Source organism: Diceros bicornis, chromosome 6, assembly GCF_020826845.1.
Source record: "Diceros bicornis minor isolate mBicDic1 chromosome 6, mDicBic1.mat.cur, whole genome shotgun sequence".
Taxonomy (NCBI): domain Eukaryota; kingdom Metazoa; phylum Chordata; class Mammalia; order Perissodactyla; family Rhinocerotidae; genus Diceros; species Diceros bicornis.
In genome coordinates this window covers 61458690-61483640 of record NC_080745.1, presented here as the reverse complement: position 1 = coordinate 61483640, position 24951 = coordinate 61458690, and the positions used below count along the sequence as shown (strand labels likewise).

Genomic DNA, 24951 nt, shown 5'->3' with positions numbered 1-24951 from the left:
CCATCCCTTTGTGTTTGTGTCTTTTCGATATCTGAGCAGTAGAGGAGGTAGTATTCAGAGTACTCAGGTTAATGTGTAAAAACCACTTTAAATATTTCTTTGTAGAAATGTCCTTTTTAACACATTTTACAGAGGGTGAAAATCTGTTGGTCTCAGCTGCTTTTCTCTAATTTGTAAAACCATAGCTTTAGATCTGCTAGATTAGATCTATTCTCAGTCTTACTGCAGCCTCTTCAGCCTCCCAGCATTTATTGCAAAATCCTGGTAGCTTGTTTCATACCCTTTCAGTATGGAGGCATAACGCTTCCTTTATTTTTAAATAACTTAAAATTTTTGTTTTATAAGAAAAGGTATATTTTATTTAATTTGAAAGGGTTTGCCTAAGTATATTTAAGCATTTAGGAGCTTATTTTAAAAGCTAGAGATGTCTTCAGGTTCTGTGTCTGGTGTCTTACGTGGTGGTGGATCTACTCGACATTTGTCAGTTTGCTTTTCTTATTTTGCAGGAGATTGGGTGCTGACGTAGTACCATTGGTTTGTTAGGGTTGTTATGTCTTTGATATTTGATGTTTAGGGGGGATTTGCAGACTTCCCTCTTGAACAGCCTTGGTGAGCAGGGCTGGGGAGCAGACCAAGGCTACCCAGGCAGCCTCAGATGGGGGTAACTTGACACTGGGCTTCCTCTTGAACACCATTCTCTTCTCTTTATTTTTCCATATCCTCTACTTCCCTTGTTTCTCCCTAGTTCCCTGCACCTGAAGTATTTTGTAAATGTTGTTAGACTTAATACATCTAGGTTTGTAGGAGAGAAGGGGGGGTGGTTTCTTCCTTCACTACCCCTTCTGCTCCTCCTCATAGTTCAGACTTTATTTTGATGAACATTTTACAAAATAGCTTTGGCCCTTTCCCCATGCCTTGCCGTACATGTAAAAATCAGTATGAGTTTTTCAGTATGTGATGGCTCAGATGTCAGCAACTTTCCCAAAAATGGATGTCAACTGTTTGTGACTCCTATTTTGGTGCTAGGGGTGACTGCGCTCACCCTTGGCAGGGATTGGCAGGAGGTGGTGACTTGCACGGGGGCTGGTGGCAGCACCAGCTTGAGTGCTGCTAAAGCCTGGCCAGCACCAGGCTCCTTGGCTCCTGCCATGCCCATTGCTGACTCCGCGTTTCGGCTATTGTGTTTTGGCTTCTGAAGTGTCGTTTGTATTGGCCATTTAGTCTGTGCTGTTCCACAGACTTTTCATCATAGGAATTACACAACTTGAACATTTTTGACCTTGTAAGGCTTTGTAGAAGAGACTGTGAATTCCAGATCACTCTGTACAGCAGTACAGGGGCTGACGCTAGGGAGAGACTGTTGCCTGGATGGATGGCATTGGCCTCTGAAGGCTTTTCCTGCATTTGGTCTTGGGTATGTGTTGAACGCTTCCCAGAGGTAGCTGGTGCTGCATAGAAGACTACTGGTTGGCATGAGCCCAAGGGAAACTTGGGGATAGACACCTCCTTCTTGCACAGCATATGGTATTTTTTCAATTTCCTGCTGTAGGAAGGGAGGTTCGGGTATAATTAAATGTATAGTAAGCAGTCTCCTTTTCCTTGTTGTTTATCCTTGGTTTATTCCAAGCCAGTTTCAGGCGGCCTAGTAGAAAAGTCGGTGGCCTCTGTCATTCCTTCCTTCCCCACCAGAAAACTCAAGTCTCCGGCTAACCTCCCCTTTGGGTGAGGGAGAGTTGAGCAGCATTGTACCAGGGTCCTAGGTGAGGGCCAGGCAGATGTGATTTCATGATAGGTTTTGACTGGCAGGCATTTTATGTGCTCAACAGCACTGGGTCTCCTCTCTTAAGAGTCGTCTGGTCCACTCTTTTACATTACTGGGGAGGAAGCTTCCCTGGGAGCCAGGAAGGTAAAATGACTTACCCTGGGTCACAAAGTAGTGGAAGAACCAGGATTAGAATTGTGTCTCCTTTCTGCAGTGTGTTTTACAGCATTGCATTGGCTCAATGAGACCTGTACATCCTTCATAGTCTGGAGAAACTTACACTGCATCAGTGTGGCGATAGGTAGCTGAATATGGCTAAGAGCGCACACTTCGCAATCTGACTAATTTGGGTTCCGATTCTGGCTCTGCTACTTATTAACTATAATAAGTGGTCGTGAGTTTGTTCCTAACCTCCCTGAGCCTCAGTTTCCTCATGTGTAGAATGGGAACCATGCCCACCTCGTTAGGTTTGGAGGATCACCCAGGACTGTTCCCTGGTACATGTGGACACTCAGTAAATTGCAGCTAGCCGCATCATTTTCCACACCTTGCTTCATAGTTCAAGCTGGGGCAAGGCTGAAGTCTTCCCTCCTCTTTAACTGATATTGAGGTAGGGAGAACTGCAAGAAATTCCAAACCTGGGTCCCTGCACCATCTTCACTTTATTCAGAACTTGCCCTCTGAGCAGGCTGAGGCCCTGGGGGATGTGCGCCCATTGGAAGAGGATGCCTGTGGGTTTAATAATCATCCTTTATTGGCCAAGTGATATGGCAGAGGCAGACTGATTTTTATTGGGGCAGAAAAAGAGTTATATGCTTCTCCAGGTAACCCTGAGTCACAGACCTCTGACTTGTGAGTTATGTGCACATATGCACAGCCAGCTGCACATGACCTCTTCCCTTCACCCATCCCTGCCCAGCTGTCCCGGTATGACTCATTCTCCAAATATTTGGGTGCCTTCTGTGTTCCAGGCACAGGGCAAAGTACCAGGGAAAGACACACTGGTGAGATAAACAGACCAGGGCCTTGACGTGGGGGAAGATAGACATTAAGCAAATAAGGGTAAAATTGTAATCACTGTAAAACTATGAAGAAGTCCTGGGGCCTTTGGAGTATACAGTAGAGAGATCTGACCCAGTCTAGGAGGCCAAGGAAGGTTCTCAAAGAAGTCATAATTGAGGTGAGAGCTGAAGGAAGGCCAACGGGGTGGGGGAGATGACGATGGGACACAGGTCCCCTGGCCTTTTGTGCCACCCCTGAGCCCACCACTCTCCTTCCTTCTCTGTGATCTTGTAGGAGGCAGTTAATCTTCCTGCAGTCAATCCTTTTGTAATTTCAAATGTATGCTTTTTTTTTAAATTGCATAGTTTTCATGGCAAAAATATAGTATGGCTACTACTTTAGAAGTTAAACAATATAACTGCAGCCATTTGTTGAATGTCTCCTATGTGGCAGACACTGTACATACATTGTCATTTAATCCTCTCAACAACCTACAACCAACCACCTACTTCCAGGTGAAGAAACTGAGGGTTGGAAAGGCTAAGTGACTTGGGTTCTGTCTCCTGTTGGTTAATGATGGGAAAGCTGGGATTTGAACCCTCTGGCTCACTGCCAAACCTATCGGTGGGCCCTGCTGCCTCTCCCTCTTGCAGATGGACTTTTGTGGCTTGACCTGGGGATCCAACCACCATCTCCATGTTGCATCCATGGGAAAATGCAATCTGAGTTCTAACCCACCAGCTTATCAATGAACTTTTGGTGCCTGGCCTATTTATCACTTGAGGATTGTTGTGTCAGGTCAGCATTGAGACTAAGTGGATTTGTTTGGCAGTGGTTTTAAAATCACTTTTCAGTTTAAATCCAGAATTAATGGAGGACAGTCTTAGAAATAGCCACTTGAGGTGAGTAACAATGGGCCAGATAAACAGAAGGAATGTCAATTTCATTCCTGCTGCCAGCAGTATCCCTGTGGGCCATGTGGAAAAGAAATTGGTGTGGGCTGGTAACTTTTAAATACTTAGAGTTAAGTCTCAGTGACTCTCCTGTGGCTTGTCGTTGAGTGGGCTCTGGGTGGGGGTAATCTGTGTCAGTCACTTATCTCTCTGAGCCTCAATCTCCTTACCTATGAAATGGGATGATAATGCTGCTTTGTCTACCTCAGCATTGCTGTGAGATTCAAATGAATTATAGGACCTTAGGATTAGAAGAGGGTATCCCTAAGATAACATAATTGAAAGTGTTTTGTAGGCCTGTGTAAATGGATGCCGCTTTTGTCGATTTACCGTTATGGTTCATATTGTTATTAATAGCATAACACTGGTTTTCAAACTTTAGCTGTATCAGAATCACCTGGAGGGCTCATTAAGCCGCAGATTGCTGGGCTCCTGTAGACTTTCTGATTCAGTAGCTCTAGAGTGGGGCCAGAGGATTTGTATTTCTAACACGTTCCCACATGGTGCTGATGCTGCTGGGCTGACGAGCACACTTTGAGAACCCCTGGCACACACCACTTAGATCAGAAGCCACTTGGCCCTGCCACTGCCTCAGGCCTAGAGAGTGACAGGTGAAACTCATTGACCCTTGGGATGGTGAGTGTAATGTCAGTTCAGGGCCATGTTGTAGCCCCAGCACCATGTAGACATCACAGAGCTGAGTGGGCATTGGTGACCCTAGGTCAGTGGCTGTGATGTCTGAAGTTGGGTGGAAGCAGCTTCACTGTCTCCTTGGATCCCTTAGGATGGCCTCTGGTAGTCATCACTTCTCAGGGCTGTGGTGTGTGGGGCAGAAAGTACCTCTTGCAGGGTGCTTTGGGTGAAACTTGGACAGTCTCATCCACATTGGTGATCTCCTCCATTCTTGAGACTGGCCCAGATCCGCAAACTCCAGTCTTCTTTGGCTTCTTTTTTATGATCTTCCCAGGTTGCAGTAGGGGGAGAGTCTCCCTGTGGGTCTGTGAGGCTTATCATCATATTCTCTCTCTCATGCCAAGAGATTTTCTACTAATTGCTCCAGCCACTTTCTTCCCTCTGTCCACTACATGTGTGCTTTCTGCTTAAATCTCTTTCCTAATTGAGGCATGCAACCTTTTCCTTAATTACGCTCATTTCAGAAGAGGACAGACTGAAACAGGCTAGCAGCAATTCTCATACTTTGTGTTGTTAAACAAGCTACTTAATATGATCCCCAGATTCCCTGGCCACACCCTCAAAGATTTTGGTTTTTCAGGTCTGGAGAGATTCTAGGGATTCTGGTGCAGGGATCTGAGAACTGCTATTAGGGAGATAATTAAAGAGACTTTGACTTGCTTTTCAGTCTGCCAACATGCAGTGGGCACCACTTTTATTTCAACCACCCCGGAGCGGGAGCCCCTGCTTGGACATCTGTCTTCCTTATAGTTTACCACCTTTGAGTCTGTATCCCATACCTGAGAGACACAAAGCCATGGGGCTGGGAGGGGAGGAGGTTTGGTTAATGGTTACTTTCTTGGTCGGACAACATATGACCTGGTCATTGGTTTCTCTGAGAAGAAGAAAGCCTCAGGTTTTCCGTTATTGTCTTTAAAGAGGTCTCTTACCTGGAGTGTCTTCCATCATATTCTGCTTACACAAACTCTACTCCTGCCCCAAGGCCCAATGCAATGTCTGGGTCATCTTTATAGCCCATACTTGATCCATTCTCACAACGTCTGGTGACTGATGATGGTTTTACTGATTTTTCTTTTGCTTTGTGTGGCTGTCTGATTAGCTTTCAGTGGGCTTATTTTAACTCTGAAATTATATTGTAAGTATTGTAGAAGTTATGATGTCCACATAGTGCTGGGCATACAGATATATCTAACCGGGGATAGATAGGTTCACCATGATGTTTCTGGGCTGGGGTGACCACTGCTTGATCCCTGCACAGATCTCAAAACCATGGCAATAAGGATCTAGAACGGCCTTGATCTCCATAGTGTCTCTTAGATGGGAAAGTCATTTTTAGTGCAGGCCCTTGAGGACCACCATCGTCAAATAGTCCTTCCAAAGGGGGAGCTCCAGGCAAGTCTGTGCCTTAGCTGAAGCCCTAGGTTTTTAACCAAAAATAGACCAGCATCAGGAAGACAGTTGGTCAGACAACTATTCCATTGTGTCAGTGGTTGGCAGAGGCTGCTGGCTACGACAGAGTTAGCTGGGCATCAGCCATGCAGATTACTCATAAGGCTAGTTGATTATGTGTATGAGTTTGTGTGTGAAAAAGGCGGAGAGAAAAGGTCCTTACTTCAAACAGCATTCTTCCTGTATCTCCCAAGGATATATTTGTCCCCTTAAATGTTTCTTTTTGCTTCTTTCTACATAATAGTCAATGTTTGAGATTGTGGAAAAAAAATCAAGAAACAACCCAAGAACCCAATTTTCAAAAGGGCCTGGGCAAACTCTCAGCATTTTGTAAATGGTTCTTTCTAGCCTGGATCCTTTCTGTGGTGGCATGCCAGATCCCTCCAGCAAGATTGCTGGTTGCTTTGCCCATTCTTTGTTCTCAGTCTAAAGTAACTTCTTAGTTTGTTCTAGTCCTTTTTAATTTTCTTGGCCTATTGCATGTGGGTAACTAAATTTAAAGCGAAAACATGGAATCCATTCACTACAACCACAGACCCAAAGATAGTTAGAGCTGCATGAATCCTTCCTAGATGATCCTAGTTGGCCCACAGAGATCTGCACCTGCTTGGTGCCAGGGTCCTAAACCCAAGCGTCCCAGGTCTGAATTTAATACTCTTCCCCCTGCCCTGCGCTGCCATTGCAGAGATGCTGGTTTCCCTCTGCTCCTAGACTCAGCCAAACTGAGGTGTGGCCAGTAGAGAGAAAAGGGTTTCCAAGGCCGAGGTTGATGGAACCATTTAAGTTCACGGAGACTGAAAAGGAAAGGGGTGTTGTTCAGATTGCATTTTAAAATGGGTTGAGAATAACACTGGCTGTGAAAACATTATCAAAAATCTGCAAAATCAACACTCTTTCTTCCTGGTAAACATGAAAGCTCGGCAGCTGCACCTCCCTCACACGTGTTTGACTAACTGCTGTTCAGGACATCGTGCCGCCCTCAGCAGCGTATGGGAGCTGATTGAAGCCAGGATTGGCATTCCAGCCCTTTCCTGGGTGGAACAGGGCGTTTCAATGCTCTCAAAAGCTGCACCGGGTCAGGTTGTTGTTGAACTTAGCTGGAGCATATACCCATCCATGCAGGGTTACATGGACCCTCTGATACGGCTCCACCTCCCTGATCAGATTTGGCCGAGTCAAGACCCAGTGCAGGCAGAGGAGCTGATCTTATTTAGTCAAAAGTGATTTGTGGGTGATTTCTTTTCTGTCAGAATCCTCACCCTCTTGGTCACCCTATAACCTCTTGTTATACAAGAGAATTTTGTTTATTTTAGAGAATCAGCCCACACACAGGTTTGAAGCAAGTCCAAAAGGAACATTTGCCACTGTATAAAAACTCTTCTCGTCCTGCTGCTCTTTGATGAGAACTGGTGCATCCCTTCTATTTGCCTCTCTGTACCCCCACCCCCAATTGCCTACATCATTCGTAGAAAAATTACTGTATGAGGATTTACTGGTTTATTTCTCAGAACTGGAGCTATTGCCTGACTTTCTTCAGGAAATGCTTGGAGAGAGCAGAACTGCCTCATTTGTACTCCCATTTCTTTTTTTTTTTTTTTTTTTTTAATTTTCATGTATCTTTACAAGGAGATGGCTTGGGAACAGGTACCAGGAAGAATGCAGCAGTAATTAAGAACCAGTGTGAGTTCCTGGAGGACAAGCCTGTCAAATGGATCATGTTCCTTTTTTGACATGGACTCGGGGGTGTGCGGTAGATACAGTACCATGCATGTTGATCTTAGTGAGGCATCTAACGGGAAGAATGCCGTTAGGAGCCTGTGGCTAAAGTGGGAAGTGAAGGCTGGGTGATAAGGCTGTAGGTGGACTTGCTACCGGCAGGATTACCAGATCAGATTTGCGTTCTCTACATGGGAGGCCTCTCGTGGCCGACCTAGGATTGTGCCTGGGCCTGTCCTGGTCGATATTTTTGACCAGACACTTTGGAGCTGTAGAAGGCAGCCGTGTGAAGTGGGTAGATCTCTCAGGGCTGCCAGAGAGAGCTTGCACTGCAAAGAGTAATCAGGACCCAGAAAGCTGTTGTAAGATGTGTCCAGCATCTGGGTTACAAAAAACATCTTATGTGTAGGATGGGGGATGACCTGATTTTAAAAGAAGCTCTTGTGGAAAAAAGACTCAGTCATTTTGGAAGGTGAGAAAAAGAGGCAGGTCCTCCTAAGAGGGATGGAGGAATAGGTGGTTCTTCACCTGGATGCTGTGATAGTTTTAGGTTTGCCTTCTGGACCTACTGACTCCCCAACATGGGGTGATGCTAGGCTGGGTGACCCAGGAGCAGAGTAAATTGGCTTTGACATTAGTCCTCCTCTGTGGCTTTTCCTCTGCAGAACCACTCCCTTGCCCACACAAGACCTCGTTCATGTCTACATTGGCTTTTCCAGGCAGGAGTTGGAACTCTTCTTATTTCTGAGGGTTTCCTAGTCAGGACCTATGCCTGATTGCAGCTGCCTTTGTTTAGGAAAAAAAACAAAAACAAAATGCAACATGGGCTTTAGAAAATGGATAAATGGAATGCTTTGTAGGCCAGTTTTAAACTAATTCTATTCTGAGAAGGCAAAAGGTAATAAGAATATGACGTCAGTTCCATATTGCATCAGGTTAAGGGTGGCAGGGAGAAGGTATAGGTGTGTGAGAGAGAAATAAAATAGGAAATTGTCATGGAGTGGGAAGGAAAGTTGTGACAGGTGACGGGGGAGGAAGAAAGAAGCAAAGAGGCTTGCGTAGGAAGAAACAAACGAGGCACACAGAGTTAGGAAACAACACAATTTGAGGTGAAATGAATTTTCAGTAAGACCTCCACCCATTGCTATAATTTTATGCCTAGGAATTCTGAGAAAATCACACCACCGTTATCCAAAAAGGGTTTTGTTTTGTTTTTTTGTAAATGCACCGTATAGTCAAATATGACAACCTGACATGCCTATCCTTTAATAGAATGAAATCTTGATACTGACTTATGGTATAAGAAGCAAAGGCCCAATATATTTAATACTTTTCAAAAGAAAATATTCCTTTTCCCTCACAACAAAAACCTTACAGTCATTAGATGCATCCAAAGAGTTAAAGAAAATCCTCTTTTTTATTGATATATGTGTATACATATACACATCTATAAAAAGAAAATACCTCCAGATCGTCCGGTGGTTATCCCTTGATGGTAATTTTAACTATTTTCCTTTTTTACCCCTTTTTTGGGAGGGGTGTTATTTTCTAATTTTTTTAAAGCAATGAACAGTATTACCTTAATCAGGAAAAAAGTTATTAAAATATATGCTGGAAAATGTGGAGAAACAATATTTAAATATTATCATTTACCTAAAGTATTATTTATTTTTTATACCTTAAGTTGTAAAATACATGCATCCAAAGTATCCCAGCCCTTTTTCCCCTTTTCTTCTTGTTTTTAAAATTTGTAGTTTTTATCAAAGTTACACATGCATATAGTTTCAAGAATCAAATAGTTCTATGGGACCACAATCTCCTGCCCCCTCACCTCTACCCCCTACTCTCAATTGGCAGTCATTTAAAAATTTTAGCTGATTCTTTTGGTATTTACTTCCACATTTTTCAATAAATTGCATGTTTTTCTACTTTGGGGCATTATCTGTTGACTTACCGTGTAAGATGAGGCTTTAGCTATCCCCCCCCCCCCCCCCCCCCCCCCCGGTACACCACCCTTCCTTGTCTCTGGAGGAGGAATAATCCTGTCTTCCCTAAAAGTCATGAGTGTCATGCCTTATGCTAGAGGGACAGGGGTTCCTTACATGGAGTAACATGCATATCTTTTGACCTTTTGCAATCTTGCCAATAAGACTTTTAAAGTCTGTCTAAAATTCTAGGTTATAGGTTTGAATTGGGCCATGTGTTGTTACTAGCTCCTTGGACCAACCAAAACCAAGGGCCCATTGGAATCTGGATTGAATTAGGGCATCCATCTCCTGGAGGTTTTTTTTTTTTGGACCGAATATCAACTTATTTTGTTATCCTTTGCTTTTATCATAAAAGTAGAGTGAAGAGAAAATACACCACCCTGGTTAATTGTGGGCCATCGTTTGCTGGACTTGATTATCTTGGGGGTCCTAGAAGGCACACAGCTTGAGCTCTCAGGACACATTCAAGGAGATGGCTTCTGTTTATATTTGACTGGTGAGGTCCAGGGTTTGTGGGGTAGACAGCGATGTCTGTGTCCTGGAGACCCAGAGGGATTTGTATGAAGTGCTAAAAGTGCCACCTTTTCCAGAAAACCTGCTACAATCCAATCTCAGGGTAGGGCATGTGGACTCTACTCCAAGTCTCAGAGTTTTGCTTTGTTCACAGAGCCACCCCAGGCACCTCTGAATTCTTTGTCCAGTTCTAGAGGCCTCTCCTCTGGGCTCAGCTGTTTTTTGCAGGCTTGTGAGTGACTCTCACCTTGCATCTCCTGCCATTTGCCTCTATTTATGGCCCTTCTGAGTTCTGGAGAAGATTTCACTGGGACTTAGAGCAGAGATCTTACTGTCTTACTCATTAATGAGGAATGAGGGAGGGCAACAGGGCAATGCCCTAGTGATCCACTGTAAGAAATGAAGACTCTGAATTTTAAAGTTGCAAGAGACCTTGGAAGCCGCATGGAAGCAGTGAGCTCCTCACTGCTTGCATACCTCTAGCAGTGAGGAGCTCACTCTCTCAAGGAGCCACCTTTTCCAATGTTGGGTGGCTCGTCTTACTGGAAAGTTCTTTCCTGCTGAACTGACGTCCTTGTCTGGGACTTCCATCCACTAAATAGATGAGGGCAGCCTTGAAGGTACAGTTGGTCAAAACTAGTCAACAAATTACTCTTCCTGTTACTTTGGCATAAGTGATATTAAGAATGGTTTTAAGAGGCAGCCATAAAAGATGCTGGTAAAAACTCATGTTTTCTAAGCACGAGCATGTTGCCAGAGAGGTTCAGTTTTGTTTTTCGTTATGATTTTGATTTATTCAAGTCTGATAGAATGATATCAGTGACATGAGGAATAATTACAGTATCTTTTGAAATTCTATCCTGGAACCCCACCAGGAACTGACCCAGACTCATGCCAAGGAACACATCATAGGTTTTGGGTTTTTTAAAATGTATTTTTAAAAATGATTGTTTGAAATGCTAGACTTTTTGATATTTTAAGAGCATTGTTTTAATGGGTGGAGTTCTTTTTTGATCCTCTAAGTTTAAACTTTAGTTCAGGGGTGGCCAGAATGACCATCCTGTATTGTGAGTTTAAGAGACCTCTGAGGGCTGGCCCCGTGGCTTAGCGCTTGGGCGCGCGTACTCCGCAGCTGGCAGCCCGGGTTCGGATCCCGGGCATGCACCAACGCACTGCTTCTCCGGCCATGCTGAGGCCGCGTCCCACATACAGCAACTAGAAGGATGTGCAACTATGACATACAACTATCTACTGGGGCTTTGGGGAAAAAAAAAAAAAGGAGGAGGATTGGCAATAGATGTTAGCTCAGAGCTGGTCTTCCTCAGCAAAAAAGGAGGATTAGCATGGATGTTAGCTCAGGGCTGATCTTCCTCACACACAAAAATAAAAATAAATAAACTGTTTAAAAAAAAAAAAGAGACCTCTGAGAAGCAAGACCTGCACGTGCGTGTGTGTCCGTGTGTGCATGTGTGTAATTGTCTCCCTTTTGTCAACCAGTTCTAAACTTTCTTTGATTCTTACTGCTTTTACTGAATCTTCAGAAATGCTTGCCGTCTTAGGAAAACTGTGTGATATTATTCTTTAAATCAAAATGACTTGCTTTAGAGAAACTGGCAGCAATAAATCAACATGTTAACATTGGTGGCTGCGTTGTGTTTTCTTTGAGACTTCCTTTGTTTTCCACTTGCATTGCTTAAAGATGGAAATTTGTACATGTAACAGGATAGCAGGTGGATACCAACCCCTACAGCTGGTGATTAACCTGCTTGTTAAGGTGGTGGAGGAAGGAAAGGCTGCTCTTGGTTCCCCTTTGCAGAATCCTCCCCCATCCTCTTGGACCAGTTAGGTGCATCTGCTTGGGCTTTCTAGGTGTCCAAGCTTTGCAGGGATCCCACACAGTTATCTAATTGACATTTAACGGTAGTTGGGGAGTCAGACAATCTGAGCTTCTCCCTGGTTCTGCCCCTGCAAGCCGTGTGACTCAGGAAGTCGTTCAGACTCTCGGAGCCTGTCTGCTCATCTGCAAACTAGGGAGGATGAACTCTGGCCTTCATTAGGATGGAGAGGGTCTCACCACTGTAGGAGGAATGCACTGCCCTTAATGTGTCTTCAGTATAACCCATAAGCAAATGGCCTGCTCCAAGTACAGTGTGCACGTTGTTCTGTTGTTAAGGTTAATGGGCCCAGAAATTGACCTGTGACCCCTGACCATGCTTGACAACTGCAGCTCTAGAAGCTGCTGTATTTTCATAGAGTGACAATAGTGATCATAATAATTAAGACTTTGGAATCGTTTATACTCTTCCTCCAGTTTGCCTTTCTATTCCCCACCCGTTTGTCTACGACCTCCACAGCAGGTATCCTTAGAATCATGGAGCCATGGATTGTCAGTGCTGGGAAGGAACTCCAATCACCTACGGCCAGCCTTCTCATTTGGCAGGAGTGGAAATAGGCTCAGAGAGATATAGGAACTTGCCCAGGGCCACACAGCTAATCCATGGCAGAGCCAGAACTTAGGTTAGCATTCTGTCATTATGCCATGTGGCTGTCCTTTATCTCTCCTCTTGATTCCTTTCACAACCAGACACAATTCTTTGTCACTTTTTACCTTGTCTGGCTCTTATTCCCTCTACTTGCTTTCTTGAAAGCAGTCCTCCTCATCATAGCTTCTCCCTCTTCCTCCTCACTCCCTCTGTGTGGTGAAGAAGGAACAAAGCCATTTGCATAAGCAAAGCCGTCTCAGAAGTTCTTTCTGGTGCTCGGCCCACGGCTCCACATATCGGCTCATTGTGACTTCTGCAAGCACCAGGACGAATCTCTGCTATAGACAGAGACCTGGAACTATCCCTCTCCATATACTACTTTATCCCCATTAATGTAGTAATGGATCTACCCAGCCAATGTGTTATGAGAAACTTTTGGAAGGCAGGTTGGTGTGATTTATTAATGGCTATGCTGGGGTTCTCTATCCAGCAGAGTCTACCCTGGATATAAAGAGCATCTTTTCTGAAGCTGGGCCGGCTGATCTGAGTGGTGACATGTGGCTCTACTGGGTATTAGCTTAGTGCTCACTAATTCTTGCCACATGCCACTCTGAGTGTCCATGGACTTGTTCCTCTTCTCTCTGCTAAATGGAATTCTGTTGTTTGGTACTCAGCTTTCCCGGTTACCCTACCTTCTAAGGAAAATTTTATCGTGGTTAGCTCAGTTCCTAGGCCTTTTTCATACTGAGTCAGGGCAATGAGTAGAGGCTGAGTTGGAGGACCAGGAGGTGGGGGTGGTCAGAGAGTGTGTGTGTGTGTTTGTGTTTGTGTGTATGTGTGGTGGGGCTGTATTTGTATGTGAAAAGGCCCAATACTTGTGTGAGAGAAGGAATGGAGGAGAAAAGAGAGGCAATAGTGTTTATGAGCTGGGAGTTGGGGAGAGTGGGGAGCTGAAGAGGAGAGTTTTTAGAGGAATAGCTGCTGTCTGTGTACGGGATACCAAGTGGAAGAGAAGGAGGAAGGTTTTTAAAGATAGTTTCTTATGCATTAAGAATTGAATTCCCTCCTGTTGGTGTTCAACAAGGGATCCAATATTGAGTTAATTTTTATTATGTTTGGGCTGGATTGTTTGCTTGCATGGCTACCAGGTGGAGACGGGGCTACATGGAGACTCAGCTGTGTTCACGTTACACCGGTGTGTTCTGTCTGGGATGGAGGCTGATTGTGGGGCAGAAGAATGTGAGACGCAGACTCTAGAGGGAGGGTGATTTGGGGGAAATGCTCTGTGGTGGGGGTCCAGGGCTGACGTGCCAGAGACAGCGTGTAGTCTGTATTACGACACTGAACAAACTCTAGATCACTTTCCTGCATTAAAAATAAACATGTCAGAGTTCTTGGGTTCAGTGCTTATTCACTTTGTACCTTATTTCCAAAAAAAAAAAAATACAAAGCAGTTCAGACTTAGTGGGGAAAATGTAGTGATTCATTCACATTGCATTTTTTTCCATAGAGAGGAAATTTATGCTAAGAAAAAGGAAAAAGTTGAGTTTCTTGGCCATATTTTAATGACAGAAGTATTATTGGGGAAGGATATTTAAATTTTTGTTCTCCAAGAAATTACTCTGTTGTACTGGTTTGAGATGGAGGTGGCTTAGCACAGAGAGGATTTTTAAACCAAGTGAAGGAGCAGACACTGTTTGGTTTAGATAAAGAGAGTGCTTTCTTCTGCCAGTGTGCCTCTTGGGGCCTAATTGATCTGTTGCTCTGCCGGTTCAGCATTCATGTTCAGTAAGATGACTTCTTCCAGGGGCTGAAGGCCCCAGAATAAAACAGGCTGCTGGAACTTGCAGGTCTGTGCATGGAAGTCCTGGCCCCTTTATCTTATGAGAGCAGGAGAATTGCTTCTGTAGAAGTGCCCGAAGTGTTGGCTTGACATCCAGAAAGTTTAGGCAAGCGCTGGTGCTTTTGGGTAGTAGGCAAGGGCAGAAAGAGGACCTGCCCTGGTCCCTCTCATATGTTGCTGGTGGGAGTGCTAAGCCGCACAGTCTTTTTGACCCAATTGCTAAGCTCTTGGGCACCTTGAAATTGTCTATATTTTTTTTTATTCTTAAGAGGCCTTGTGTGAGGACAGGAAGTGTCAGCTGTTTTCTGGTGTTTGAAACAGTGTCCAGGGCAGACAGTAATTTCCTACCTAGCTTTAAAAGATGTTGGGAAAGCAGCCCTCTGCTGGGGGAAGGCCCTGGTCAGTTCCTGGCCTCTCCATGGGCCACACCTGCTTGGTTCAGCCTGGCCCGTCTGCAGGCTGGGGAAGTCTTGAGGCAGCCCTGATGGTATTGGTCGCAATTCCTCAGCCATGTCAGTGTTTCTGAGAGGGACTCCTAGACCATAGGCATCAGATGCTCCAAGGTTCGTGTGACTAATGTGCATGCCTTGGACCCACACCAAGTGGACTGAGTCTGAGTCTCTGGGGGGTTGGGGCTCCCTAGGTGATTCCTTTGTACAGTGGAGAGCCACTCGACCATCTGCAGTCACTATGCAGAACTGGGTATTATGGTTAGTAAATTTGATGCCGGGAGATCCTGGATTCAAATTTTATGGCCTGAAGGAAGTTGGAGAAGAAAGAAGGGTGGGAAGTATGTAGGTGTTGATTGAGTACCAGCTATGGGAAGATGCCATGCGTGGTGCTTCCAGTTCCACTCTTTTATTCAAGCTCACCCTAAGCTCAAAGTGCTGCATGTTATCAGTTATCTTGCCCATGTACACGGGAGGAAAGTGAGTGTCGGAGATTGATAACTTGCTTAGGATCATGCACTTGGTAGGTGGAGACCAGGCTTGACTGAAGTCTTCATTTTTCCGTTATGATTGTAATCCCCATGCTAGAATGTTGAGTGTCTCTTCCAGCACGGCTGTGCAATACAATGTGATGTGAGTCACATATGTAATTTAAGATTTTGTAGTAGTCACATTAAAAAGGGTAAAAAGAAACAGGTGAGGGGCTGGCCGCTTGGCCTAGTGGTTAAGTTTGGCGCACTCTGCTTGGCCGCCTGGGTTTGGTTCCCAGGCGCAGGCCTACACCAATCGTTGGCGACCATGCTGTGACGGTGACCCATATACAAGATAGAGGAAGATTGGCACAGATGTTAGCTCAGGGTGAATCTTCTTCAGCAGAAAAAAAAGTGAAATTAATTTTAACTACATGTTTTCTTTAGCCCACATGTCTAAAATATTATCATTTCAGTATGTAATCAATATAAAAAATATGAGATATTTGACATTCTTTTTTTCCATACGAAATCTTCAAAATCTGCTGTGTATGTTACCCTTGTACATCTCAAATCACACTAGCCACATTTCAAGGGCTCAATGGCCATGTGTGGCTAGTGGCTACCATACAGGACAGCACAACTCTAGCATCTCTTGACTGGAAAGGTGTGTCCTGCCTGGTTGCCCAGGGTAGCAAGGGGTCCCAATTCTCTAAATTACTGGTTTGCACGTTCTGTGGGGGTAGGGGTGGGGGTGTGATGGGAGAGGTGGGGGAACACATGCCCCGAGGACCTTTGCCCTCCCCTACTAAATAGAACTGCAATTTCTGTGGAAAAAAGAAATCCTGCTTATTTATCTGGATGTGATTACACATAAGGGAGTGGAACCGTCCCTTTTGGTGGCTGAGAGCAGGATCGTGTGTTCTCAGGAAAGGTGAGATGAAGGAACCAAAATATTTAGGGGAGAATGGGATACTGTGTACTTAGCCTGTGTTCTTTTCCAGTGGTTTGATTTTAAAATTTGCTGACTTAGAGGAAGAAATTTGGTTCTAAAGAGTTATAGTCCAGGGGTCCAAACCTCAAATGCTTCAAAGGCCAGGCAGGTAGCACATGATGAAGGGTGAGAAATTGCAAATCAAACTCATCGGAATGTTCTTCACAAAAATGTTGTGGTCTCCCTTTTTTCTGGAAATACAAGACCCTTTTGGTCTTTCCTTTTCCTGCTGTTGATAGAAAAATATTGCTCTTCTCTAAGAGAAGAAGCAGTGCAAGCACCATGATAAGTGGCAACTGACACTCGGCCTTGGTGTTCAGGGAGACGAGTCTGAGAGCCATGCCCATCTAAGGAGAAATGGCTACTGCCAGTTCCTTCCAACCATTGTCGTTGAGGCCCAGTGTTACCAGATCTTGCTATTTTAAGGAGAAGCCACAAATCTAGACTTTTTAAAAGGTAAAATCTTTGCTTTTTTTTTTTTTTTTTAGATTTTTAAATTTGGAAATAATTATAGGCTCACAGGAAATTGCACACACACAAAAAAAGTTCGGGGTCTATGTGTCCTTCCCCTAGCTCCCCCAAATGGTAACTTCTTACTTAACTGTAGTACAGCATCAGAACCTGGAAATGGGCACTGCTGCAGTCTGCTGTTCTTGTTCACTTCTCACCAGTTTATATATGCACTCATTTGTCATTCGTGTGTGTGCACACATGCATGTGTGTTCTGTGCAGTTTTATCAAGTGCAGGTTTGAGTAACCGCCACCACAATCCAGAAAGTCTTTGGCTTTTCAGTTGTTTGTGCAAATATATCAAAAACTCCATTTAGGTCTAAAGAACATGCCATAGGCCTGCTGTGGCCTGTTGAGCCTCCAGGTTTCAAACTCTAGTCTAGTCTAGCCCGTTCATTTTTTTAAAGAAAATTCAGATAAAACTCATGCAACACAAAATTCACCATTTTAACCCTTTTAAAAATACTATTAGTATTTTTTAGTATATTAACATTGTTATGCAACTATCACCACTACCTAATTCCAGAACATGTTCTTCCCCCTCAAAAGAAACCCCATACGCGTTAGCATTCACTCCTCCTACCCTCCCTCCCCTTAGCCCGTGGCAACCATGAATCTACTTTGTGTCTCTCTGGATTTGTCTGTCCTGGACATTTCGTACAAATGGAATCGTACTGCTGTATGTACTGACCTTTTGTGTCTGACTAGCCCTTTCATTTTACAGAGGAAGAGACTTGGGGCCAGAGAGGGAAAGTGACATGCTCATGAGTATACTGCTAGTGAATGGCCAAGTCTGGACTTGAACCCGGAACCAACAACTCTTTGTATCACACCTCTCCGCTCTCACCATTCAGGTCTTCATTTCTATAATAATATGAAGATGATGATGAAAGTACCACCCCCAGCTGTTTCTTTTCAGTTGGTTTTAATAAACATGCTCAACAACAGAATCTTTTCTGTTACTTGTGCCAAGTGTTAAGGTTCTTCAGGGAGTCACTGTGGAAATGGGAATTGTAAAAGGGAAAACAAGTTAATTCAATTTAGTGTACCTTTACTGAGTACCTGCTGTGTGTCAGTCAGGTTCAGGGCCAACAGATGAGTTAGATTGGACCCTAACTATCAAGGGACAGTCAGTTGGGGGAAACAGAAGAAAGAATTTGAGGATATAGAGGTAAATATCCTGATTGTGGGGTAGAGAGGAAGGGCACCAGGCCCAACCTGGGGGGCTTTGAGGGATGAGAGGAAGCTAACAGGTACTGGGGCAGTAGAAGGAAAGGCCTGAGCAAAGGTTTAGGCTTTAGGAATGGTAGGTCCACACAGCTGAGCTGTGAGCTAATTGGTGGTGATAGAGGCTGAAGTGGGAAGCTGGGGTATTAGAGATATAGCTGGAAGAGTGAGCTTGGGTCAGATCCCTGAGGGTCTTGAGGTCATCGAAGGTCAGATACCCCTGTAGATGTCTGAATTTTTTAAGCTGAGGGTGGCTGAATGGAAGCAGAGTAGGAGAAGCCAAACTTGGGAATCGAGTCTCCAGGGGAATATCCAAGTCTGAGCAGTTGGGGTGGGGTGTGGGGTATATAGTGGTAGAACCCATATTTAAATAGCGACAAGATTGAGAAGAATCAAGGCAAGAGAAACTGGGAGACCATTCCAGAGGCCATGGCACGATGAAGTTATTCTGTAGGGCATCTTTGGAGGGCGCTCAGCCCTGTTCCCACTGGCCTGCCTCCACCTCCTTGTTCACCCACTCAGCAGCAATTTAATGAGCACTGCTGTGTGCCAGGGACTGTGTGGTGCTGGGGTTATAGCAATGAACAAGTCGGGCAAGATTCCTGCCCCCTGGAGGGGACCATGGATAAATAAGATAATAACAGATTGTGATATGTTCTAGAAAGTAGCTTTTGCTGATGTGACCAAGGTTAGGTAGTTAGGGATGGCCTTAGTCGAGAGCTGATAATTGATTTGAGCTCTCAATGGTGAGAATACTCCAGCCCTGGCAAGAGACAGGGAAAGAGCTTTACAGGCAGAGAGAACAGCAAATGCAAAAACCCTAGGGGGAAGGAGCCTCTGGCCATCTGCAGAGGGGTACTCTGGCCTTTGCCAAGGTTTTCTCAAGGGGACCCTGAGTCAGATAGAACAGGTATTTTGTCTTAGGAGTGGAGGGGGCGGAGGGAGGGAACTATCACCTTTGGGAGGAAGAAAAGCATATCCCAGTGGAAGAAGGTATGAAGTCACTGTGAATCATTCAAAGTAGGCGTGCTTTTTTTTTTTTTTTTTGAAGGGGAGCTAAAAATCATTTTGCTATTTTCAACTAATTTTATTCTGCTTTATGAGCTTTTTGTCATTCAGAGAACTTGGAAACATTCATTCTCCCTCCTACGGAATCGGTGGAGTAGGTGAGAGAGCTTTAAAAAGCTGCCCCAAACCACTTTCCTCTGCCAATGGGTGTAGAGGGAGAACAGCTGGGCAATGGGACCAGAGATGAGACATGTTTGAGCCACGTTGGCATTGAGCATTTTGGAAGCCTCAGTGGTGTTCAAGTCCTGAAGATGTGGCACTGGGCATGGCCCCAGTGGGATTTGCTCTGGGAAATAGGGAATTGCTTTTTCAAGGTCAAAAAAAGTTCATCTTGCGTATCTTAGAAAGTCATCTTAAATAAAATAATAAATGCAGTGTGATTTAAAAAAGAAACGCACAAAAGAAATAAAAAGATAATTATTCTGATTTGCTTCTTTCCTGAGTTGGTCAGCCTCAAGGCCAGTTGGGGATTTTCTCCAATTCTAGACTAGTCTTCTGAGCAGGGTCCTTCCTAGTCCATTAAATTAGTGGACTAATTAGTGGCTGCTTAGATTTCAGAGGCCAGTGGCAAGACTGAGTAGTTGGGGAATGGGTTGGCTTGATCATCTTTTAGCTGGGAGACGTGAAATTGGAGGTATATCTTAAAGGAACCTGGAGGGTTTGAAGGCACTATGGTCGGATACAGTGATTAGCCAGTCACACAAACAAGAGACCCCTTAAAACTTGAATAAAAAGGCAAGCACAAGTAAGTGCTTCATGCTGTGAAGGAGAAAGACGTGGTTCTGTGAGAACATGTAACCCGAGAGACTCCCACTGGTTCAGAGCTGGTTGGGTGGTGTGGATTGATGTTTAGTAGTAATGAAGGTGGCTAATGTGACTTTCACAACATCCGGTATTATTCTATATTCTTGGAATGGGATAGAGATGAGGATTTAAATGAGAGAGGTGATGGTTCAAGGTGTTTGGCAGGGCCTGGAACAACTCTTGTGATTTATTTTGGAGGGTTGGGTCAGAGAAGGGTGTTGTTTTAGGTAAGGACATAATGGTACTACAGGAAATGATGGCTTGCCTAAAAATTGAGGACCACCAGAAGGGGCAAATTAGTTTCGAACTTTTCCTAAACTTCCTGCTCCACCCATGCTCTTCCAAATTTGCATATGGCTCAAGTGGAGGACCCCGTTAGGTTGAAGGGGATGCTTGAGAGTCTCCTTCTTCTAGTGAAGGATACTGTGGGTTGCTGTTGGGTCTTGCAATCAGGAAGGCTGACCTTGGTCAGCCGTGGGTGTCTCTGGTGCTGGACTGTCTGAAGGTCACCTGGTAGCATCTGGTGATGTCGGGTAAGAGATCTTTCTAGGCTGGTCCATTCAGGGAACCAGCTTACTCCGATCTCTCATTTTTGTGGTACACAGCATTTACTTTGCCATTCCTGGCTTGAGATTGCTTGGGTCATTACCTGACCACAAAGTGGAACTCTGGGAAGAGAAGTGCTCAGCTGGCCTGGCAGATTTCCAGGCATTGCACTGATCTGCAGTGTCCTGTTCTTTGGTGGGCAGTAAGGACCTGATCAGAGTGCTGTGTGCTTTGGAGCTATTCCTCGAAGGCCACCTTCGATGACCGGATGCTCCCAGACCGTTTACTCTGCTGTAGGGTATAGGGTGAGCCTACACAGGTGTACAAGGACTCAGTTCTGCTGAGGCTGGACAACTCCAATAGTTTATCTGGAGGCACTGGCGTTGCGTCATGGTATACAGGCACTAGGGCAAGGAGGGAGGGCCCACTTTATTTACCCAGTTGCCATCCTGGCTGCTGGCATTCTGTGTTTTTTTATTTAAAATAAAACAGAGTTAAGTGATGGTTGTCATAATGTGATGTAGGGAGTGGGTAAACATACTAAGAATATACAACTCCCCAAAGCCTGGATTCTTGAGTGCTACCGGGAGGATACTGAATTAATGACCTTAAGGAGATTGTTCTGGAGCTCCTGAAGCCTCTCAATGAACAATACCCATTTGGAAATGGTATCAGAGTCTGGGCATCAGAATCTGCTGACTAATCCCTGGGCCTCGAAACCAGAGATTCTGATTTAGTAGGTCTGGGGCCCAGGGAGTTTTTTTTAGTTTTCCAGGTGATTCTAATTTTCAGCCAGATTTGGGAACCTGCCCACCCCTTACAGATCCAGGGAAGTTCTTCCCACTCTTTTCTTTTTTTGTGAGGAGATCAGCCCTGTGCTAACATCTGCCAATCCTCCTCTTTTTTTGCTGAAGAAGACTGGCCCTGGGCTAACATCCGTGCCCATCTTCCTCCACTTTATATGGGATGCCGCCACAGCATGGCTTGCCAAGCAGTGTGTCGGTGCGCACCCAGGATCCGAACTGGCGAACCCCGGGCCGCCGCAGAGGAGTGCGTGCACTTAACCGCTTGCGCCACTGGGCTGGCCCCAAGTTCTTCCCACTCTTGAGGTGAATTTTGCCTCCCTATTTCCTCTTACTGGCCTTGAACCCTAACCATGGCCACGTTTTTGGTCTTCACTCCTCTTTATGCCCCTTTCTAAAAGCTTATCTTTTGGGAATGCTACCCCCTGGCTTTGCCTCAGCCTAGATCAGGGCTGGTGGCTCATCTCTTTCTTATTCATGAAGAAAAGAACTGTACCTGGGGATTTTGATGGGAAGATATTCTGGGACATATTCTCATAAAACTTCTGCTTGAGGCTTGACTGCGTAGTAGATTCTGGCCATAGAAATGCAGGCCCTGAGCTAGAGACAGGACTGTCTTGAGACTGGCACATGGAAAAAAATCTACTTAGTCTTCTCAGAGACATCATGGAAGTACTGGAAATACTAGAAGTCTCAGTATTTCTATCCCCATGTTTCTTGGGCCCTTTAGACTCGGAGACAGCATTGGTTGCCCTGAGGCAGTCATAGGTGTGCATTGCCAGGCAGCAGGGCTGAATTGGTGGCATTCTTGATACGGGCACTTGGCAAGATAAACTTCCATGCGTGCCCATGTAGGGTTGGGCATTGAGTCTCAGCAGATGTTGGGTCAGGTGGCACAAGGCAGGGATTTTTAAAACTCATGAGGTAACACAAGATCCAGACAAGGCCAAAGTGGAGGGGCTGTTCTCACTTCTTGCTTTTGCCCGTGTTATCCCTATAATTCCCACCATCCCCTCAGGTCGTCCCCTGCCCACTCCACTCCCATCCCTGCTTTAGGATTTCCTCAGGCCTCTGTCCTGCTGGGAAGCATCTATTCACCTCAGCTGCACTAGGAGCCCCTGCTCAGTGTTCCCATAACACCTGTGCCTACCCAGATCTTTATTTTACCCATTGGTTTAGAATTGTTGGGTGTCTGGATCTTTTACCCAGATGGAGCAACTTAAGGGCAAGGACTGGATCTTGTTCATCTTGGTGTCTCTACCGCCTCGCACGCTGCCTGGTGTGTAATGAGGTTCAGTAAATACCTGTTGAGTGAATAAATCAATACATTTTTTGAGGGGATGATATAAATAACTCCCACCAAGATTTTTAGTTGGACATTGTTCATTTATTACAGTGCTAGTACCTGTACCCAAGCTTATTTATAGCCTTGTATTCAAGATGCATATTAAAGGACGTTTTTCTAGCATAAAAAGTATTTCAGACAGTTTGGAACATTAACTGAGCACTTTTAAAGTAATAGATGCATGGTATTTGTGAGAATTTTTCTTGTACTTAAAGCAGCAAAATTATTGAAAATGTCACATTAGGAAACGAACCCTTAGGGAACCTGGTGTAACTTACTCTTATATTCTTTGACAAATGAAGTTATGGCAAGCATTTTAGTACAGAGTGGGTTGGATACTTCAGCTATATTTCCTTGAATGTTGTGTTAGCTTTGAGAGAGACATACATATACGTGTGTGTGTGTGTGTATATATATATGAATAAATAATATTTTTTGCTTTGTAATATAAGACTACTATGCAGTGGGCCGTAGTGAAAGAGTCCTAGATTGGCGGTCAAGAGAACTAGGTTCTAGAATTAGCTCTGCCTCTCACTGTGGGAATGGGCAAGTCACTTTCCTGCTTATTTTTAACTTGTATAACATGGGAGTGTTGTACTTGTTCAGGGGTTGCAAACGTCTACAGGAATAAGGTTACTAACTTAAGTTTCTATATGTACTTTACCATTTTTTTTTTCCTCTTGAGACTCGGCCACTTTTTCTTTTCTGTTTCCACTTTCGTTAGAATAGGTAGAGGGAAATAATTTCTGTACCACACACACACAACACAATAATGCAAGGGCGGTGATAACCACAGCTCTTCTCTGTGTTGAGACAGTAGAGTGTGGTAGAGACTATGGCATATTGGAGTAGCCAAGCCTGCTTATGAAAAGCAGCTGTTACTAGCACCAGCTGATCATTTTCAGACATGAACGTGGGCCATGTTGACAGATCCTCTGATTTTTTTTTTTTTAGAGAAGCAAGTAGTCTGAGTTTTTATGTGACATCTCTGATTTTTAAATTTTAGCTCAAATTTTCTAAACATCTTGCAGATCAATACAATACTTCTACAGGCTATATGTGACCCATTGGGCTTTTAGTCTGTGATCCCTGTTATAGATGATCTGTAAAGCTTCTTTCTGCCTAAGATCCATTGATTCTAATGGGGACCATTTCAGCTGGTAAACTAAAGATTCTTGTTCTACTTGGAGAAGTAGCAGGGGACTGGAAGAAGAGGATGGGAGCTTTGAGTGTAAGTGGTGTTTGGATGGCCTTCTTGGGGAGAGGCTACAGGGTGCCTGATTCACACCAGATGTTTTGTATGTTTGTCATTGCAGGGGTTGGCATTGGTTGGAAGAGTTTGTGAAACCCTCTCTCTGCCCAGAGCTCCAGGACCAATGCATCTTGCCACCACCTTAAACCACTGGTGAATATATGTATTTTTTTTTTCTTCTTCTTCTTCTGCAGTGAAGGGAAATATTTTCAGTGGACTAAAGAATGTGGTTTTCAGAGAACCACACTGTCCTTTCTGTTATAGAAGGAAGGACACTGGGCTGGGCCTAGGCATATCTGGGTTCTGGTACGTACTTGAATCTGCAGTTTTTACTGTGGGATCTTAAGTGAATTATTTGACCTCTCTGGGCCCCAGATAGAGAAATGAATCCTGTTCTGCTAAATGAGATATGTGAGAATGCTTCAAAGGGAATAAAGTGCTAGACAGATATAAGGTAATCCTATTTGGCTCTGAGATGTAGAGCTGGGCAATTCTAAGCTAACAAATTAAAATGTGAACACATATGTTGAAACATGGATTTTAAATACCTATTTTCTGAGTCCTCCATAGTGGTTCTTCAAGAGATTTGCATTTTCATTTTTTTTCCTTCCCACCACTGCAGCTGCTGTTTTCTTGAAAGATGAATTAACTATGTTTCACAATTACCTTCATTTTTATTTGAGATCAGATAATTTCACAGCTAACAAACGTTCTTCCTTTTTTGAAAGAAACTTAATTACTCATCACAGCAGGTAAATGTCTTGCTTCTGTGGCAGTTAAGAGAGGCAAAAATGTGTCCTTAACAACAGTGTGTTCCAATGCTGAGATGAGGGTGCTTCGAGGCATGCTAGCTAGTTGATGTTGAAGTTCTCAGGTGAGCTATTGAGGGGAAGGGCCACCATGAGCCAGGGAGGCAGTATGACCCCTGCATCTTGATTCTAGCCACTCTTTGTTGAGAAAATCTGGGTTGTTTGATGCTGACCCCCTGGTCAGCTCCCAACTTGTGGACCAGGTGCTCTTATGGCCTAGTGAGACAAATCCCAGTGACATGGCCACCTGGGGAGCTTGCAGAGCACTGGAG

The 24951-nt window shown here is 44.5% G+C and overlaps 1 protein-coding gene across 7 annotated transcripts in view; it reads left to right on the top strand.

Moving 5' to 3' along the window:
* The window catches only part of SORBS1 (sorbin and SH3 domain containing 1), a 218966-nt gene that overhangs the window by 35306 nt on the left and 158709 nt on the right, over positions 1-24951 (top strand). For 6 of the 7 annotated variants that reach the window (XM_058543601.1, XM_058543600.1, XM_058543602.1 and 3 more), the window contains exon 2: positions 23935-24023. The exons of the other annotated variant lie outside the window; for it this stretch is intronic. The gene's annotated coding sequence lies outside the window, so the exon portion shown is untranslated. The remainder of the gene's footprint in view (positions 1-23934; positions 24024-24951) is intronic. 7 annotated transcript variants of the gene reach the window in all.